The sequence below is a fragment of the Prionailurus bengalensis genome, chromosome B2, assembly GCF_016509475.1.
Source record: "Prionailurus bengalensis isolate Pbe53 chromosome B2, Fcat_Pben_1.1_paternal_pri, whole genome shotgun sequence".
NCBI classification, from domain to species: domain Eukaryota; kingdom Metazoa; phylum Chordata; class Mammalia; order Carnivora; family Felidae; genus Prionailurus; species Prionailurus bengalensis.
In genome coordinates, this window is record NC_057349.1 from 87,038,093 (window position 1) to 87,059,842 (window position 21,750).

Consider the following 21,750-nt stretch of genomic DNA (forward strand, 5'->3'; position numbering starts at 1 on the left):
TATAAGTAGATCAAGGCACTGTTCCTTGCTCAAGTGTAGAACACAAACCTGCCAGAGAGGAGGCTTAACCATTCTGTGAAATTCCATCTTTGTGGTAGTTTAAACCCTGAACTTTAAACAAAGCACAATTTACACCAATTTAGTTTCATTTTTCTTATACCTGATGGCTTAACTCTGCATCGGACCAAGGTTTTCATTGCAAAAGTGGAATATGGAATATTTTTACCTATTAAAGTTGTCCACTTTGCTTCAGTGTGTGCTGTAAGCATGTTATACATAGGAATGACATCAATGACCCGCAAGTGGCACAAGATTGGGCCAAGCCCTTAAGTTTAACAGAGGTTGTTGTCTGTTTACGGTGTTAATGCTGAATTAGCTGTAACCAAAATACCCTTCCTCATTTCTCAGGTTCAGGGCTCCCATCCAACCTTAAAGTTACCGTGAAGTCTTTCCCAACATTACCATAAAGCCATAGAGGGGTGGCTAGGAATAGTGGCGATGTGAACTTTTCAAGTCAGTAGTGTCAGGGAAGCAGAGGGACAGGGCTTGAGGTCACACCGTCTGTTCCCGCCAGTTGCTCTCCAGCCATGGGAAGGGATTCTGGGAGCAGGTAGGTTGGGTTCTCGGGTATCGGTCACCACAGCTTCGGGCGCAGGCCGACTGTAGTTCTGACTCAGCGGCCCACAGCGCAGGTGCCAAAGAGCACGAAGTCGGGCTGCGCGGAGGAGGGGGACTTCCGGGGAGAGCGGGAGCGCGCGCTGGCTCGCCGTCGGGAGCGGGGGTGGGGGGTGGGGAAAGCGCGGCGTGCGCGCCTCCCCGGCGGCTGGTGTGGGAGGAGGGGAGCGTGCGCGCGGGCTGGCCGGCGCAGAGGGAGGGGGCGGGCGTGCGCGCTGGCTCGCCTGAGGCGGGAGGGGGCGGAGCCGCATCGCGGTCTGAACCCGCCCCGGGGTCCGCCAAGGTGCGTCTCCAGGCAGACGCGGCCGCCTGGGGCAGAGCGAGCCGGGACGCGCCACCTGCGGTGCTGGCTGCTGCTTTTTATTTACTAGCAAACACTGTTTCCCCGCGGGAGAGCCCGGGAGCGCGCGGGCACACACATACACACACACACACACACACACGCTCACTCACTGAACACACGCGCTCGCGCACACACATATACATACGCGCTAGCGCTCTTGTCTTCACAACTGCATCCCCAAACCGACAGTGCGAAGCTACTGCGGTTTCTCTTAACCTCAGCATCGTGGGGGAGAAGCAGAGCCGTTGTGCATCAGGGAGCGCCCGGTGCCTGCGCTGCCGCCTCGGGTACATACATAACCCAGCAGACCGCTCACCCCATCGGGTAAGCCAGTCTCTCCTTGTAACCTGTTCGGGGTAGGTGCCTGTGGTCCGGAGGGAGGGGGTGGGAGGCCGCTGGTGCGCCAGTGGGGGCGAGACAGGAGTTAAAATTTCAGGGGTATGCGGCCGGTGCAGCTCTACCAGCGTCGTCTAGCGGGAGCAATTACTACTCCCGTTACTTATTCTACCAACCGTGGAGTTGCTCCCCCGCCTTCTCCCCTTCCCCCAGCCCGAGACGTACTGTGCTCTTTGGTTGCCAAGGAGACTTGCTTAAACATCAGCCTTGGGCCGTCTATTGAAAGAAATAGTTTTTTAAAAAAATGATGTTGTTATTTATTACGTTCAAAAAAAAATAAAATACACGCTGAGGGCCATGTGGTGATTTGGCAACCGTTAATATGTATTCTGGGCATGGTTTCATTCAACTTCAAGGAAAGCGGTAATGCGCTATATGGTATGCTTCAAAACGGATTCGTCAGACGGGGTTTTCAACGGATTGTGTCTTGAATCATAAAGTACTCCAATTTTGGAGATCTTATAAAGAACAATGAGTCCAGTGAAAATCCCCTTTCCCTTCTAATTCCACATTATATCCTGCAGTTCACTCAGGCATGATTATCTTCATATTAAAAGTAAAAGAGGAATTAATTGTGGTTCCTCCCACAAGGGTGGTCTATTGCAAATGGACCAGAACAGGAATACATAAGTGAATTCCTAATGTAAGGAGAGAGCATTCACGACAGAAATCTTTGCTAACATTTCTGTGGGCACTGCAACATTATTTAAGTGCAGTTGTCTGCACCTCTGCCCATTTGTGAGAAGATTCTGTCTTATTTCAAGGCTCTTATGTTTTTGTTTTGTTTTGTTTTGTTTTACATATATCTATATGTTGATAGATATAGGTGTAGAATTTGTGCCATGGCTTATTACTGCAGATTCTAAGGTTTTGGAGTTTCTATTGAAATGTTGAGAGGAGGGAGGCACAGAGAGAGCCTCATAGATCCTTTTGTGTTTTTTGTTTTGTTTTGTTTTTTGTTTTGTTTTGTTTTGTTTTCCCGTTGGACCAGATCATTTACCAGAGCACTGGGTGAGGCCCAGGGAGGAGATCAATGCTCATATCTCACAGGAACCCCTAATGATGGGGCTGTGAGTTTTACTTTGAGGCCTCAGGTGCCTAGTGGGTGAACTTACAACAGCCCTTGAAGGGATCAGCAATCCAGTAATTACACTTTGCACTAATTTCATACCTTCATTACAAACAGAAAGGACCTAGTAAAGATCCACTGACATTTGGTAATACATGTTGTTTTTCTTTGATATTTGTTCATCTTCTTACCTTTTATTAAATGAGGCAAGGAAATATATCAAATTCTTTTTATTTAGATATTAAACTGTGTCATACAGAGTAGCAATATGAGGAACAAGGAAGCCAGTAACAGCTGAGGTAAGTAGAGGGGATTTATACAAGTGACAGGGGACTGGGAAATGAATAAAGATGACAAATATTTTATATTACAGTTTACGAAGTACTTTTCCACTCTTCTTTTTTATTCCCCACAACAACCTGATGAGGTCAAGGGATTAGCTTCAAGTTAAAACTGAAGGGACCCAAGACTCAGAGCTTGTGGAAGGTCACAGAGCTAGTGAATGGGGAAGCCCTTTTTGGATCCAGGTTCTTTGCTTTAAAAAAAAAAAACAAAAAAAACCTGGGTCTGCATTTCCAGTGCACAGGTAAGATAAAGGAGTGGAGCAGGCCCAGTGGTCCTGCCATGTGGGAGGGGGGGTTGTGGATTGTGGCCTGTGGAACATGAAAACCACTATTAAAAGGGCAGCTCCAACGTGCCTGTAGCTGATTGTTGCCACCCTGGTTGTAAAACAAGGGAATCAGAAGCTTACATGTTTTTATGTGAAGTGTCCTTAATTTTATAAACTGTAAGGACCACACTAAAAATGTATTTGGGCCACATGTGGCCTGTGGCCTGCCAGTTGCAATCTATAGCTACTGAGCTCTCATTCAGTTCTTAACTATTTTTCTCTTATAGAATACTGATGTGAGCAAATACATCTATCACTGTAAGAGTGATTAGGAGTTTTCTGGTTTTGATAGTAAGTCTAAAAAACGTGCCATATCCTTTCTTCAATAAACAGGTCCAAGTTTGTTTTTTAGAGTTCCTCGGTCTCTCTCTTATACCTCAGAGAAAATAAAAGAAAATGAAGTGCTCCAAAAGAGGATTTTTTTTTTTTAATTGGTGAAACAAAAGCATTTATAATTTAAAACTTCTTGTGTTCCTGGGTTAATTTTTTTTTTCTGGGCACATCCAATAAAGTATAGAAAAAGTAAATCAGGTACCTGACATTGTAGGTAGAGGTAGAATAAAAAGTTGGTCAGAAAAAGGAGCATCCTGGGGCGCCTGGGTGGCTCAGTTGGTTAAGCGTCCAACTTCAGCTCAGGTCATGATCTTGTGGTTTGTGAGTTCCAGCCGCACATCGGCCTCTGTGCTGACAGCTTAGAGCCTAGAGCCTGCTTCAGAGTCTGTCTCCCCCTGTCTCTGCCCCTCTTTTGCTTAAGCTTTGTCTCTCTCTCTCTCTCTCTCTCTCTCTCTCTCTCTCTCTCTCAGATGTAAATAAACATTAAAAAAGAAAAAAATAAAAGAAAAAGGAGCATCCTGAGCCTTTCAGTGAAAACCTGTTATTAAGGCTTTAGGTAATTTGCTAAAAACCCACCACAGAATACTGCAGTATTCCAAAGGGGGGGTGGGGTGGAATACCATAAACGGGAACTCCCAAAGGATATTCACTCCTAGCACACTGACATAAAAAATATTGTTTACTTCTTAAATAACAGCATCTTGTAATAAAGCAAATACCTTTTGAAAAGCTGCCATTTTCTTATGTTTCTACTGATACTACAGAGATGTCAGTGGATTTCACTGAAGCAGACCTGGTGGGGTCAGAAAGTAGTTATTTATGTGGATCCAAAAAGATGTAGTTAAAAAAAAAAAGCGAAGATTTGAACAGTGGCTTCTAAGAGTTCTCTTATTTTAAAATCTCCCTCTAGAAGGATGCTTTCATAGGAAATGCATTTCAGTTTTCAATTCCTGGAAGTATGTTGCACCTCTAGTAAAGAGCTATGGAAATGTTGGTTAATGCTAACATAACTAAGTCTTAGCTTGGCCCTGTGGGGAGAACAGCTCTGCCCTCAAGGAATCAGAGCAAACAAACTTACTGTTCCTGGTAGCTTCCACTTTTACGGCTTCTTTCATGTTTTCCGTGTTTGGAAGACTACTATCTATATTGTCTCCCTAACGTCCTTGTAAAGTAGGGATTTTATTTCCATTGTATAGATAGAGAATCAGAGACTGTGGGAAGTTAAACCAGACCCATGAAAGACAGCTTCCAACCTCAGTAGCCCTCCTCACTTCACACCTCTCCTTCTCTGCTGATTACCTAAGGGAAGTTATAGACATGTACATAATTGTGATTTTCAGGCAGTTGTGTGTTAAATGCTAAGATACAGATACCAGATTCCGTAGAAGTCCAGATACAGGAAAAAAATGAGAAAGTACTCTGATTGTAGAGGTCAGATTATTCCTGTGTAGGAGGAGGATTAGTGCTGAACCTTGATGGCTGGGTCTGATTCTAGTAAATGAAGATCCCGTCAGTGATGGAAAGGAAGCGACAGTCAGTTGGAAATGTGAGTTGAGAGGATGATGCTCATGATATCTAATATTGATGAGCTCATCATTGTTGCTGAAGGGATGACACAAGCTGTGTGGTCAGAAATATGGTCTCCAAGATGGAGTGCAGCAAGAACATGGAAGTAGGGGTATGTGGCAGGGGGTGGAGGAAGACAGGGTGGTGAAGGAGACTAGCAGAGAGTTGTAGACATGGGGGAGAATCTGGAGACGATAGTACTGATTCTTCTTAAAGACTGACATAGGGCAAGGGACGAACCAAGTATTAAATTCTCTATGCAGAGTCCGGCAAACAGTAAATACTCATTAAATATTATGGTGTGCCTGTATTCTTAAAAAAATTTTTTTTAAATTTTATTCTAGAGAGGGGGAACACAAGCAGGGGAGAGGGACAAAGGGAGAGAGAGAAAGACAGAGAGAATCCCAAGCAGGCCTCTCGTTTAGCACAGAGCCTGACGCCAGGCTAGATACCCTGGGATTGTGACCTGAGCCAAAATCAAAGCTCAACTGACTGAGCCACCCAGGTGCCCCAGTGTGTCCATATTCATAACATCCAGCATCTGTCACCTGACTTCCTCTCATGATACCGCTTTTATGTAGAAAGAAAGTGTACACTGATATTTTACATGAATTCAGTTGGAGTTGGACAACTATCTGGAGTTTCAAGTATGGGCAGGAGATTGTGCAAATTAGATGAGAGAAGACCATGTCAGTGGAGACATTTTCTCTTAGCAGGGCCATAGATTTAGAGGTCAGGGAGGCTCTTGCAGATGCAGATTGTGATGTTGGATACACCTTTGATGAAGTCTCATATCTATGGGGCAAGTGAGGAGAAATTTAAGCTGCTTGCTAGCTCTTTGAAAATAGACACTCAAACCCAGGGTGACAAATAAATGTACTCTGTTCTTGGTCTTGCTTAGGTCAGTATTTTTGTTACCTGAATGAAGATATGAAAAAAAAATGTGACAAGCAAGCAGAAAGATTTGTATTCAAGTACTAGATCTGCAGTGAGTGGGTAGGATGGTGGGCACAAGGTAACGGGAGGAAATAAAATAGAAACGTGTCATAGCTAGCCAGAGTCTAGCACTGAGGACACTTGGCACGATAGGAGTTTGCTTTAAAGTTGGGGGGATTTAACTCCCATCAAGTATGATGATTTGCTCTTCACGGATATATGTGGAAAGTAATGGACACTATTCAGAGCCAATGATGTGAGGAGTCCCCCTTTCTTATTTAGTCTTTTGGTGACAGTGACTGTAGACCAGTGGAGAGAATCTCTGTGTTAGGTAGTACCTTACTCCCCTTTCCTTGTCCTTATATAACTGGCTGATGTTATTTTGGAATTTCTTCCAGAGTGGAGACTAGAATTTGTGAATTTACCTTAGAACGTCTTACTTCCCCTCTTACTGGGGCTTAATAGATGGAATTTCTTTTGTTCACCATCTCCTGGTCCTGTCACGTCTAAGTCTAAGTGGGTCCTTCAATTCCCATCGCCTTCTTGCTGAGATCTTTCCTAGGCTGAGGAAGTGCTGAACTTCATGAGTTTTTTTTGTTCTTGCCTTGTTTCAGATGCACACTGCAATGCATTAATGCATTTAATTGAATTCGATTTAGACATCTGTAAAAACGGTTTTGTAAACTTGCTTTGGAGTCAGATTAGTTCCGCATAAAGCGAAACCACAGAAAACTGTAAGTTTGTCTAAATTAGTTCTGTAAGGTTGAAATTACCCACCTGATAAGATGATTTTTAAATGAAGAAGGAAAATCTTTGGCAGTTTTCTTAGACTCTTGACTTTCTCCTACATGTTTATTTGAGGCATAATATATTCCTCTCTTCATGCCAGATGAGCCAGTTCCAGCTACTTAGAAACAGGGCTCCAGGGCTCCCCCACTCCCCACCACCACTTCCTCCCCCAAACCCGCAACCGGTTTGGCATACAGGATATGGATCGAATAACTAGTCCCATCCTGGCTGAGTGCTTCAGTGGGAACACATTCAGTGCTAATGGGACAGACTCCAGGAGCAGTGGAGGAGGCATTTTGCAATTTTTTATGACATAAGTTCTGGTACTTCATTTAAATCATCACTTAGAAGCCTTGTTATTTGTGAGTTCTAGTTCTTCACTTGTATGTGCAGGGGAGCACGGCTCAGCCTGCAGAACATGAGCCTGGGCGCCCGGATTTGAATCCTAAATCTGACACTTCCTGGCTCTGTTGTCTACAGTCTGGCTACATATGCCCTCCAGGTCCCATTTTCCTCATCTGTAACATGGGACTTCTATTACCTAGACTGTAGGGCTATTCTGAGATTAAATAAAATATGCATGCAGCGCAATACCTGGTGCATAATACGATCTTGGTGCTTCCTAATTCCCCCTGCCTCTCCGTACTGCCCCGCCTTTGCCTTCCCCCAAATGAGGGTAGGATACACTTAAGTTTCATGTACCATATAAAATGTCTTAACCTGGTCTGCCAGCCTTACGAAGGAGCTAGCCTCTTAGTGTAATGGAGTTTTGAGTGAGTGGTGAGCTGCTTGGGTGGGCCCCCAAGGGAGAGAGACCTGTGTCTTGGTGTCTTTCCTGTCTGGCAAGCTATCTTCCCCTGTTTTCTACTCATCCTCGAGGCTCAGCCTGGCCACAGGAAAAAGGAGGGAGGGTCCCTTTCCTCCTGCCTAGGCAGCTCACTGAGGGCTCTATAATCGGGTTTCCTCAGGGGTCCCCTTGTGCCCCCTGTGGAATTAATAATAGCATCCGGGACCTGGTCGGTACAGACCTCCTAGCCTTTCTGTGAGGTCACGGTATGGTTGCCTACATTCTTCTAGACAACTAGGGGTTTCCCTTCATGGGGAATTATGTAAATTTTATGAAAAGGTCAAGAGCTCACCAGGCTCAAAGAAAAAAACTCCTCAAATTCACTTTCAACTCAGATAGGATTAAAGGCTTCCCAAAGAGAATACTTTCTAGTCAAGTCGTTTTTTTTCCTTTGTTCTCTGTACCACTATCCGCCCTTCCCCCACTCCCACCAAGCAACAACTCCTCCTCACAAACGGTAATTTTTCTACTTTTTCACGTCATCTAGTTCTCTGACTACCTAGGGGTACAGGTGAGGTCAGCGTGTCCGGACTTTTTTCAGGGTCACCCCCCATAGCTCGTGGTCTTGGGGATAGTCCAGACAGCAGTGGGACCTTCAAGCAGTACATTGCACTGGTGACTTTTGTGGCAGTAATAACAAAAGTCACTTACCAGAAGGTAACCTGAACAGTAAACTTTAGGAATCCATATGCCAAGCTAAATTTTGATTTTATCCTATCATCAATCACAAAGCACATCTCTTCAGAAAAGACTATTTCATGTGCTACGTGTGCTCTGGTGTGTTATGTATGGATGTACTTATTTCAGCGTTTAACTGTGTTGCAATTTAATAATTAAGATGTATTTTTAGGAATTGGTTAGTAATATTAATTTACATACCTAAAATAAAAAAGGCTTAGGGAATTGCTAATGCTAAATTTGTGATCGATTGTCAAGGATAGAATATCATTTACCCGTTTCTTTGATCACTGTGGGTCTGGAAGAGAACATAGTAAAATTAAATTCAAAAAGGTTTGATGGGAAGTGGGTATTAATTACAGTGAAGTGTGGATTCTACAATGAAAAATACAGTAACCAAGATGGCATCAGTGCCAGATCTTGTGTTTGCGTTGAATTCACAAACCAGCAAAAGTTAGAAAATTATATTACTAAGAAAAACATGTCTCCTTTAAATATGAAGGTATTTTCAACCACTCTCCAAGCAATAGCTATGGTTATTACTTTAGAAATTTAGGTTCATAATTGAGGTAGATATCTGAATGGAAGAGATTTATTTTGGTAGAGTCCCTCTTTGACTTGCTTCCTCATCTGCTCTGTTTGACATTCCCCGAAAGGAGACATTTTTTTAATGCTGTCTGTGATAGGCAGTAGTGTAGATATAATCCAATAACCCTTCGGCTTCGAAGAGTCACTAGTCTTTCCCAGACTGATGATGTCCACGAGCTGATATGGCTGATTGGTTTTTCAAGAATTCAAAGCCTAAAGAAATATGGAATGAAGGTTTTGGTTCTTTCTTCTATGAAAACATTAATTACCTACAATCTGATTTAATTTGGGCATAGCTTATCTTCTTTGGCTTTGGGTCAAAGCTATTTATCATTTCTTGAAGGTATTTAATATCACTTACAGATAGAGTTTCCTAATTGATCAAACGTCATTTGAGAAACTCATGCACAGCCCCTTAGGCCTTTCTACACAGCATTTAATTAGACTTTTTATTGAAATCCTAATTTGTGAATCTTAGTGTCATCTGTAGGGTTTTATGATAAATTTCCCTTCTCTGACCTTGTAATCTTTTACAAAGTTGTCCATTTTTGATTTCTGTGTTTCATGGTGTTCAATTAGTGTTGCTCACATTGTGCTGATAGCTTTAAATGAAATATTAATGTATATGATGTATGTAACTGTCAGTGGGTTTGCAGATGTGGGTGGAATTCTTTGGCCAGCACATTCTCTCCTGGCTCTAATGGTGTGGTCAGCATGGAATTAGGACAGGAGGCATTAGTTATGTGGTTTAACTATGTAGTACCAAAAGCACTACCTATTGTCTGTGAAATTGAGGATGTTCTTTACCTCTGGACCTAATGGGGCATAAACTTCCCGGAACCTCTAACTATGTGCCTTGATTCGTGTATTTTTCTTTTTGGTCACTGTGTTATTAGAGTTCTTCTGCTTCCTCTGTATTCACCTCTTTTTGAAAAACCATATCCTGTGATTGCTTCAGAATTTTATTGCCATCATTCTTTGTTCATATGTGAACTTTCAGTGCTTCAATCAGCAGCTGTTGGTTACTGTTCCTTTTTTTGATTAATAGATAGAGGAAAGGATGTAAGAGGACCTCTTGTATCTCAGTATTAAGTGAGCCCACCTAATGGATTGGATGCACTGTTAACCAAGATACTTAGGAAGCTTGATCTCACTGACTCAGGAGCTTTCTTTTAGGATCAGGTGCCTCTCCTTACCTGGAGCCTCATGGTTGACCTCAGGGATGGGAGTGTATTGACAGTTTCAGGAGAGGGTCTTTCTCTGTGATGGCATGGCACCCCCCAGTATCTCAGCCAGGAAGGAGGATCGTCTCATGGAAGTCAGCCGCAATTCTCTCCCTGGCCAACTTCCAGGCTTCCTACATGGCAGTGCCAGAGTTGAGAAGGCCTTTTCTCAAGGCTGTTCTCACAGAACAGAACAGAAAATCCCTCACTGGTAGTATTTCTGTGGAGTGAGGTGACGGTGACGCTGGGTGCAGGCACAATGACATGGTTTGGAAGAGCAAGGGGACTCAGAGTCAGATGCCTTGAGTTTTCAGTTCTGCCTGGGCAGGCTTGATCTCAGAAGTCTGTATCTCCTTCTGTATACACTGGGATAGCATTAAGGATCATGGGAACAAAATAATGTATTTTTTAAATGCTCTGTTTATGTTAAAAAAGCTCCGGTAGTGCTTTTGAGTGGTCATTCTGGAATGTTGCTTTAGAAAATGATACATTCTGGGATCTTGCTTTAGAATATTATGTATTATCACTGTTCTACAAATGAGTCTAGCCCGGAGGTTTGCAAAGGGGCCAGTCCTCAGAATGACCTAGAATTGTTTTAAAAATGTAGATTCCTGGAGCCTCCTTGTTTATTGTGTTTGAGTCTGCGTTGGTGCTGAGCAAGTGCATATTAAAAAACTTTCCCTGAGTGATTCTCACGGTAGGTCTAATTTGGGAGCTGCAAGCCTAGAGCACAGTGGCCTGCTCACACTCTTTTTCTTATTCCTACCTCCCTAGAATTATCCATGCCACCTGGATCTGGGCCTCAGCTTTCTTGTCATCCACATTCAAAATAGCAAGTCAGATCAGTTCTGAGGTCACATAGCTCTCTGGATACTCAATGAACCTTTACGCATTGTAGGCAATTCTTTACTAAACAAGTGCCCCGTCTTGATAGAAGTCACAATGTGTGATTAATATCTTCCCTGCTAAAATAGAGAAGTTCTAACTTTCCACTTGGATTTGTGTACAACTAATCAGGTGTATTGCTGTGGAGAGCATCTTTATAAATGTCCTCATTATAATGTCCAACATCGAAGTTGTTAGATGGGTTTAAAAAATGTACATGCCTGTATAAGATAAAGTCAGATGCTTTTAGTTTATACCTTTTTAGACTGAGACCATTGATGGTGATTACACGGAATTATATGAGCCAAATGGAGAATGCTGTTTCTCCTGTGCATGAAATTTTATGAGTCATTGATCTCATAGGTCAGTAGTGAACTGCAGCAGAATAGTGTAAGGTCTTTACGGCAGGATTTTGGGAGCAGAGAAGTTACAGTTTTGAATTGTCATTCGCTCTTCATTTTTGGGAGGGTTCAGAAGGTGCTGTGCAGGTTTTTAATAGGCTTTTAAATGTAATTTCTGTTCTTAGAGACTGAAATAGGCTGAAATAGTATGACTGTGTATCTCTTGTGCCTCAGGGGAAGGAATTTTTAACTATCATGAACTTAAAGCATCAAAATATTTCTATTATCAGGAATTTGGGGAAGATAGGCAAACTGTTTAAGCACCCATATATAGATAAGGAAATGAAGAAACTTGTCATTAGACAGCTTATGGAATTATAAATGAATTTTAGACATCTATGAAAGTGATCAGGGTTTTGCAGGGTGAGAATGTTGCCTAATTACAAGTTTAAGAGAAGTCATTTTGACGTGTGTCAGTGTATGAATGAAAGGCACATACCATACTTATATATTTGCCCCTCCTAATTTAATTAATCATCAGTATAGCTCTTTGGTGGTTTCTCTGACACTGAGGATAAACCAGCTTAATCCCTATTGCAGGAAAGTACCCCCCCCCCCGCCCCCGCCGGAAAGTTTTTAATACAAATATTTTTGAGTTGAAGAAAAAGATTTTTTGACCTAAAGAATGACCATTTCAGAATTGGAATTGTTGTATTGAGCTACCTTCTAGAAAACCAGGTAAAACGCTTCGTTTACAACTTTGCCCAAAACAGGGTTAGGGTATATGTTTCTGCCTCTTATGTCAAGGACAGGAGAGAGAGAGAGAAAGAGAGAGAGAGAGAGAGAGAGAGAATGAGAGAGAATCAAGGAGAGGGAGAGAGAGAGAGAGAATGAGAGAGGAAGAGAAAGGAGAGGGTGAAGATAACTGTAAAATTCATTTACCACCAGTTAGTTTTGAGACTGCAGCCTCATTAGGTGGTTAGCATTTGGCCATTCTGCCAAAATCATCTTTTTGGCCATCTGTGCCAAATTATAGGAAGTAATGGCCTTGGGCACAGCTGCTGAGTCTAATTTGTGTTTCTAACTCACGTATTAATGATAATGATCACATAGAGAAGTCTGGTGGCCAAATGTTCAGAATAAATGGAGAGAATCAAACACACACATAAATTTAGAAGTGCGAGAAGGAAAAATTGCATTTCATGAAATGAGAGTATTACTTAAATCTCTAGATAGGAATCCAACCTTTCCTACCTTCATCTCTTTATACTAGCTTTCTTCTAAGGAGAAATAACTCACCAGAGAGATTGACCTTGAATTTTGGCACTTCTTTGTGATGCTTCATGAATTTTGCTCTAACGTTGATATTTTTATAGGAGGTGGATTTCATTAAAGTATCCCGACATCCTTCGATTAGTGCTTTTTCCAGCTCAGCTGGATCCTTTAGGAAGAATTGCTCAGGGATGAGTGACTGCCATTTGGGGTCACTGCACTTTTATTAGTTAGCTTGGACCACCAGCAGCACCTTTCCAAGCAGGTTAAGACTAATGTCATTAGAAGTATAATTGAGAAGTTATATAAGAAAAGCTGTTTAGCCATCCTCAGGATACAAGAAAGACCAAGAATTAGGATTTTAAATAAACATTTCTACGTTTTGCATGGCCAATTCATTTTTCTAAAATACTTTAACTGATGAATGTATTGGAAGGAAACTCACCCTATAGTGATGATGATCTTTAAAAGAAAGTTGTCAAAATTACCGGAAGTAATTTAGGCTTAAATAACATGGCAGAGTGACAGAATTCCTGATACATGCTTTTAAATTTGCTTCTTCCAAACCTGCCTCATCCAGGGTCTCTGCATCTTTAGTTGCTCAAACCCCAAACCTTGGAGCCATCCTTTGTTTCCTTCTCTGACAACTCCTATCGAAGCAGCGAGGAAGTTCTGCTTGTTCTACCTTCAGTACCCCCAAATCTGACCGTTTCTCACCACCTCACCACATCCTTGCTACCACTGGGAGCCCAGTCAGCATCACTTCTTGCTTAACTTACTGCAGCAGGTTCCCAGTGGGTCTCCTGTGCCTTGCACTGATTCCACTCACTGCAGTGGCCAGAGTGATCCTTTCAACACCTGACATAGGGTGTGTTACTCTTTTGCTCAAAACTGCAATAGCTTCCATCCCAAGAACCAATACCCTCTGCACCATCTGTCCTCCCTCTTATTCCCTGTCCTTCTATTCTTTCCTTGTCCACTCCTGCTCTAGTCTCGCTGGCCTTTTCTGCTTTAGAAGCTGTGCACATAGTTCATGGCTCTCTGTGCCTGGAGTGCACCTCCTCCTGGCTGTCCCCGACTCATGCCCTCACCTTCCTCAGGCCTTGCTCAGAGGTTACCTTCAGTGTAAAGCCCTCTGTGACCACCCTGTTTTAAAACTGCCAGCTACCCACCAGCCCCTGCCCCACTCTCAATTCTCCATGTCCTGTATTACTGTTCTTCTGCAGCTCTTACTGCTTTTGAAGAATAGTTTTACTGAGGGATAATTTGTACACCATAGAGTTAACCCACTGTATTGAAGTACAGTTTCAATAATTTTTAGTAAACGTATATAGAGTTGTACAGCCATTAATACAATCCATGTTTAGAACATTTCCATCACCCCAGTAAGTTCCCTTGCGTTACCGAACACAAAGGTCTGCTGCTTGGGGCGCATCAGCCAGTAGACAGCCTGAGTCTCCTGGTTTGAGCAAAAAGTATTTGCAGCAAGTAAGGAGATAGTTCTCAAAGAACTGTCTTCTTTTGGGGTTAGTGCAAGAAGCTTTTACTCAGTGTGCTAGGGGAAGGAAGCTTGCTGCACGAAGGAATTTATACATATTTTGTTACTGAGGCACTTCTATTCAGCTGTGCATGCCTATCATGTTAACATGCCAGTGCATACGTTGTACACTCATAAAAAAAGGAAAACCCCACACATTGGAGATGTTAGTATTAGAATGAGCTAAAAGTAACTTCAGGGCAACTCAGGGGGCATCTGCTCATGTCCTCAGCCCCAATCTGGCTCTAGCTGGCACACTCAAGGGAGGTAAATGATGAAACACCTGTGTATATGTCTCCTCGGTGAAGCTTCTCATCTTGCACAACAGACACATTCTTTGCCTGCTCTTGTCCCTTCCCACTCTTCGCCTCTGCTGATTGCTTGCAGCCCTCTGATCTGAGTAACTCCCCATTGGGTCCCAGCTAACCCTTATACCCATTTATAGTTAGGCCCAGTCCCTGGTCATCCTGGGGAGCCTCCATTCTGTGTCTGTATTTGTCTTTCTAAATACTTAAATACTGATCTTAACTCACTTTGTACCAGCAGTGCTTAGTACTCTGCTCAGCAAATGTGGGTTAAAGGAGCAGCATGTCAGTGTAAAATTAAAATATTACCATATTTCATGTGTGTCGGACTTTATTTGCAGATAACTGGTATGCTATCTTAATATTCAGTGATCAGGGCCCCTCTGTTTCTCCTTCCTGGTATCTTGAGAGTCCTCTCTCCTTCAGACATGGTGGCTGCTCTTGTGATTCAGATCCTCAGCACTGCAGCTTTCTTACTGGTCTCTCCGTGCCAGTTTCTGATTTCTTCCACCCCTTGCTGTGGACGCTGTTGGAGTGTTATCTTTAAAAACATGGCTTCCATTATTATCTCCCTCTCCTTTCGAAAAACCCCCAGTGACTGTCTAAGACCTATGGCTTACTTAGTCTCAAAATGCATTTCCCCACCCACCTTCTGATTCTTCTGGATATTTATAGATGTTTATACACAAAACCTAGTAAAGGTTCTGTATATAAACATGCTTTTAGGAAATACTGATTTCGAGGCAACCTCCAGTATCGTGTATGTCTGATTCTTCCTAAGCCTCTTTGTCAGGTAATACATACTTTATTTAAACACACACACACAAACACCCACACCCACCCACCCACCCCCCCCCCCACACACACACTTACAAAACACTTGAAGCCTGTGCAGTTGACTATTGAAAGGAGTCCAATAATTTTATCTGTATATTTTCCCAAATTGGGTATTTTCACAATTTTTTAAAATGTTTATTTATTTTTGAGAGAGAGAGAGAGACAGAGGATGAGCAGAGGAGGGGCAGAAAGAGAGGGAGACACAGAATCGGAAGCAGGTTCCAGGCTCTGAGCTGTCAGCACAGAGCCCAATGTGGGGCTCAAACCCACAAACCGTGAGATCGTGACCTGAGCCGAAGTCGGACTCTCAACCGACTGAGCCACCCGGGTGCCCCTCAAATTGGGTATTTTCAAAACAACACACTTTCAAATTTTATTTGTGGTTTTAAAAAAAATGTTAAAAAATTTTTTTTAAGTTTATTTATTTTGAGACAGAGACAACATGAATGGGGGAGGGGCAGAGAGAGAGAGGGAGAGAGAGAATCTCAAGCAGGCTCCACAGCACTGTCAGTGCAGAGCCCAATGCGGGGCTCAAACTCACGAAACCATGAAATCATGACCTGAGCTGAAACCAACAGTCAGACACTTAACTGACTGAGCCCCTTAAGTGTTTCTCTTCCCACTGGTGTAGCAAAGGAAATTTCTAGGGTTAGTTCCATTAGTTTTGTTTTGGAAACAAAACATGTGTCTGGCCAAGGCCCTCTAGCATCAGCATCAGCCCTTAGCTCTCTTTGGTTCACTGTTCCCTGCCAGAGGGTACTGGAGCAGGACAGGGTCTGATAGTGGAGAACTTTTCTTCTGGGTTCCAGCCTTCACATATGCTTCTCATGTGCTACAGACACCACATCCGACTTATTCCCTGCTGTTGTTACTGCTTCTGGCTGCTCTGGCCCTTCTTGATGGCTAGTGATTTTGAAACTGCTTTTGGATTACATTGTTCCCCAGCCACTTATGTCCTCCGCAGCCAGTAGGCTTTGGCTGTTTGCAGCTGCCCTTCTATGTGCAGCCACAGCGGCAGCAGTGGCGGGCGTGGGGTGGGGGGGAGGGAGGGTATCAATTGAATGGCTTTGAAGACAGCCTTAAGGCTGAATCCTGGTTCTTTCATTTACTGGTTGTTTGGTCTTGGGAAAGTTATTTATCTCCTGGAACCGAGTATCCTCATTTGTACCGTGGGACAGTTACACCTATTCTGCAGTATAAATGTGGATCAGGTATAATAATATATCTAAGGTTCCTTGCCAGCACAAGGTAGACATTCGGTCAATTTTTGCTGTCTAGTATTAAGGTTATCCTTAAGCGGAAGCAGGAGAGCCTGGGGAACTCATGGTTTCTCCTTTTTCTTTGAGGAGAACAAGCCTTTCTTCCCATTATTACCTCACCCTGGGTGTGGGGGTAATGAGAATGTAGGCAATCTCATTTTGACCACCACCTATGATTCCCACTACCCAGTCTCTCAGTCTGTAATGCTAATGAGCAGCTTTGACTCATGGACCACACCTTATCTGCTTGGCTGAACCCTATCCCCCTCCATGCTCACATTTCAGGATGAAAGCTATAAAAGATGTTGTGTTGTTGTTGCTTCTTGAATATGCTTATAGAGGCATTGCCAGTTTTCTCATTAATATTTATTCTGTTCTGTCAAGAATGCTCATTCAACACATCGTTACTGGGCATCTGTTGGGAAATCAGGCACTGTGCCAGGTGCTGATGAGTCAGTGGTGAACAAGACAGATCAGATCTTTATCGTCTTGGAGCTGACACTCTAGTAGAGGAGATGGACATTCATCAAATGATCTCATAAAGAAAGGGTAAAATTGCAGTTGAAGTAATTGCTGAGAAGAAGAGGTTTGTGGTGTTATGAAGATTGTAAAAAAGGTTTTGAGCTGCTCTGAGGAGGTGGTGAGGAAGCCTTCCCTGAGAAAATGGGGGTGAAGGGTCTGAAGGATGTGACAAATTAATGAGGTGAAAGCCAGAGGATAGAGAATGCTTCAAGCAAAGGAGAAAGAAGTCCTATGCAGAGGACCACTGCAACACTGGGAGGAAATATGGCCACAACAATGTACAGGGGTGGACAGAGAGCCAGGGACAATGTTGGGGGAGATGATGCTGGAACAGGGGGATGGGCAGGACCATACCTGGGCCTATCATGATACCAGTCTTTATCCTGAGAACAGTGGGCAGCCATTGAGCAAGAGTGACAGGACCTGGAAGGCTAGCAATGGCTTCTGATTGGAGGAGAACACTCCTTGAGTATAGGAAGGCATTGGAGTCCATTTTTCTGGTTCAGATCAGAGATCTATAGCTCATCCTAGAGAGGTGGGGTTAGAGAAAAAGAAGAGACCATTTAAGTTCTGTTTAAGAAGTAGAAGTTTTAGGCCTAGGTGATGGAGTAGATATTGAGAATGAGGGAGAGAAACCTAGTGACTCCTAACATCTACGTGGGTGGTGGTGCCATTCCATAGAGCCGTATGGGGGGATGCCACATGTGCGTGGATGGTGGTACATATCTGTACAAGTGTGTGATGGTGACATTTCATGCAACTGGGTATATGCTGGGGCTATTCATTGAGAAGGGAATTCTACAAGAGGAACAATTTGGGGGAGAGGTGAGATGGGGAAAGAAATTGCAATTTGAGCTGTCTTGGAGATGTTTAAATGATCATGTCAAATAGGAGGTTATTGTATGTTTGGACATCATAGAAGACTCAGACCTGTGATACACTTTTTACTGGAGTTGGAATTACCTAGGGATAGAGTAGATTATTAAACCGAATCCCATGGAACTACAGCACTTAATGATTAGGTACAGAAGAGGGAGGAGGACAAAGGAGCAAAAAATATGTAGCCAGAGACGAAAGAGGAAAACTTTCCTCCTTGAAGATGAGATTATAGAAGCCAAGGAAGTAGTATGATTCAAGGAGAAAGCATTTATCAGTTTTGAACGCTGCTAGTATCCAGTAGGTCAAGGACTGAAAATGATGGTTGATTCAGTGACAGTCAAGTAGGGGTATGCACGGTGACATGGAGACTAGAGGTTCCCGGCAGCCCCACCTTCATCACTTTGCCACCGTGTTAATTACCAGATCATACCATCTTCCCAAGTGGTAGAATAAAAATTAAATTTGAATTATAGAAAACAGGGAGGTGAGCTTTTCATTTCCTTGGACACCGGAATCCACAGTAAGATTTGTACCTGCTCTCTAAATGGTGTATGCTTATTTAGCATACTTTGTTGGGTGCTTGGGAAAATTTGTAACATTTTGTTTCCTGAAGTCTTAGTTTTCTCACGTTGTATGGAAGTTAGTCAGAGGTGCTCCATGTTCTGAATAGATTCACAGAACAGTAGGAAGATAGGAGTGCTGTACATCTATAACCGTCATCTAGGCCTAATGTGAGCATCCTTAACAATGGCACAAATGGTTGGAATTGAGAAAGGGAAGACTTGATAGATGATACGGAATGCACAATCAAAAATAGAAACATGAAATGCACAATCAAAAACTGAGCATACTTCAGGGTAAGAAGCCTTCTGGAAACCTGAGATAATTAACACGTTAGGATTTACTTCAGAGTACCACTGATAACTCATTAGCCTTTCCTAGGTGTCATTTCTGCCTTTATATTTTTGAGAACAAAATTTTTAAGACTTCTTCAAAGGTTTGCTTACCAGGTTGAGATTTCAAAAAATAAATTTCTCTGAAAATGCTTCTAAAGGTACAGCTTTTATGATTCACATGTTCCAGTAACAAACTAAATTTAACTGGCATATCCGAAAAGCCAGCACTACTTTGGGTGTAAAATAAAGACCGAGAAAGGCATATTTTGTTCTTTCAACCTGGGTGGATGCTAGTTTTTAAAATACTGATTTTGATAAATATTCCTACTAAATAATTACTCCTTTCTATTTAGTAAGTGGCCAGATGTGAATTTCAGTATTTGATTTAAAGCTGATTGTTGTTACTTTTTTTTGAAAGCTTGTTTATATCCCCATTGAGAATTAGCATAGTTAACTAGATTTTTTTAAAGTTTATTTATTTATTTGGTGGGGGGAGGGACAGAGAGAGAGAGAGAGAGAGAGAGAGAGAGAGAATCCCAAGCAGGCTCCATCCACACTGTCAGTGCAGAGCCTGATTCAGGGCTCAAACTCACAAACAGTGAGATCATGACCTGAGCAGAAATCAAGGGTCATGTGCTTAACTGATAGCCACCCAGGTGCCCCCATACTTAACTAGATTTAATTTCTTAAATTAGTTTCCTGAATGATTTAGATAGATTTTAATCAAATGAAACTATAGCTCTGAGAAGCTGATTTCATTATGCAAAAGAGGTTTGATATGTAAACCTATTCAGGTGTAAAACAATTCAGGTGACGTCTGGATGTTGTGCATTGTACTTTGTGCAGTCCACGAAATTCCCTTTGACCAACACCTCCCTAAAAAGCAAGCCCAGGAAGGTGCCTTCTCAGTCTCCCCATCTGGATCCTCTGTGAATGGCATGGGATGGTGCCACATAGCTGCTCTTTTCCTTTCTTTTACCCTTTACTCATCTGTCCCATCTGCACAATGAGAAGACCCTGAGGAAAATTTGTAACATTTTGTTTCCTGAAGTCTTAGTTTTCTTGTGTTGTGTGTGGGTGGCATATGGGTTAGGTGGGGGAAGTAGTTGTCACGTACCTTTCTGAGAATCTCATAGATGGTGTGGATCTTCCTTCCTGTGCAAAAATCCATGTATGCATATGGATTCAGAAAAAGGGTGGCATATATTGGCAGGGGCTGTTGCATACTTAAGTCTGTTCGTGGATGCCAGGTTAGAACCTTCTGCTCTGACCTGTCTTGGGCACCAGGATCTGAAGGAGCTTCTTCAGCCCCATGTTTTATTCCAGCATTCTCTTGCTTTATAGCCAGTGGTGACTCTACAGTCACTGCTCTAAGTTCAGGCTCTGTTGCCATTTGCAGCCTCAGGTCAGCTGACCCCACTAATTCTGGTCAGCCCAACCTGCCACTACTCCCAGCACTGATGCTGCCCCCCTCTCTTTCCAGCTTGTGACCCCCTGCACATAGTTGGTGCTGTACACACCTGATCCCCAGCACATTTCTTTACCTCTTCCTTAGTCTAAGATCTGTGCACCAAATTTAGCTCAATACCCACTTCCTCCATGAAAGCACTTTTGATTAGCCCTACGTTACAATATTTTTCCTTGTTTTAGAAGTCCTCATCTTCTCTGCCACTCAGTTTTCTGCACAGTTATGTCGTGTTGCCTTCTGTTGCTCTCTGGTTATATGTTTCCTTAATTAGAAAGTATTACAATGGTAGAAGCCATGTCCAAAGTATTAGAGCAGGAAAGGACATTCGCAGCAAGATCCTTAATCTTTATTCTACCTCAGCAAATCAGTAGCAGTGATTTGCTGCAGCTGTGATGTGTGTACACATGTGCACATTAAGAATATCCTCCAAGAGTCATATTCAAATCTCAGTGAGGGCAGGAGAGAGGAGAAGGTACAGAGAAATTGAAAAAGCTTTTAGTCAGGTGATTCTGATCCCTGTCTACCGTCACTAGTCCTTGGGTGTCCTCATTCTGCAGAGAGCCACTCACTAATGCAGAATAGTTTCTGACCTAGCCTAAGTAATAAGTGGGCAATCTCTTTTACCTCTTTCTTGCCCACATGCCTTCGTAAAAATTAAATTAAGCACTCAGTGCAAGAGATTAGGGGAGGGAAAGTAGCCAAAAAGGGAGAAAAGAAGTGAGATGGATTGTTCATGCCTCCGCTTGATGCACACATACACACACACACCTACCTACACAAACATACATATACATACTGCAAAAACATACGTTTGTACACATATACACATCCTTACGCACGCATGCACACACAACCTACCTGCATATACACACTCCTGCACAAAGACACGTTTGTACACACATACGCATCTTTACATGCATGTGTGCATGCACACACACACACACATACACACACGCACATGCACATTCTCATTCTCCCATCATGGGGTAGTGGACTATCATGGGACCATTTTTTTTCCTCAAAATTTCCTTGAAATGTATTTGGTTTATAATAGATGCAGAATCTGTATTCTTCTAGAATTGTCTCTTAAAAGGCTGGGTCTCTTGGTGGTGTTCACAGAGGATCCATGCAGTAGTAGGATTTTTACTTCTATTTCAAAGAAGAAGGAGGAAAAACTTGACACTATTTTGCCAAGAAGATTTCTCACCTACGCACAAGTTGACACCTGCTTTACCTATTTCTGCTGATCTCCAGTGTTGGATAATTTCACAAAGGCTGCGAAGAACTCTCCAAACTGATTTAGTTGGATCACTACTTTCCACATGATGAAGCAGAAGCCCCGAGAGAGCAAACTGGATTTCTTGGGGAGACAGTAGCATAGCTGGGACCAGGACACAGCCTTGCATTCTTTGGTTGGTCTTTGGTTTTATGGCCCT

At 42.8% G+C, this 21,750-nt stretch overlaps 1 protein-coding gene across 4 annotated transcripts in view; it reads left to right on the plus strand.

Annotated features, from left to right (window-relative positions):
• Positions 1–916: 916 nt before the first annotated feature.
• The window catches only part of KLHL32 (kelch like family member 32), a 251,317-nt gene continuing 230,483 nt past the window's right edge, over positions 917–21,750 (plus strand). For all 4 annotated transcript variants that reach the window (XM_043591974.1, XM_043591975.1, XM_043591978.1 and 1 more), the window contains exon 1: positions 917–1,342. The gene's annotated coding sequence lies outside the window, so the exon portion shown is untranslated. The remainder of the gene's footprint in view (positions 1,343–21,750) is intronic.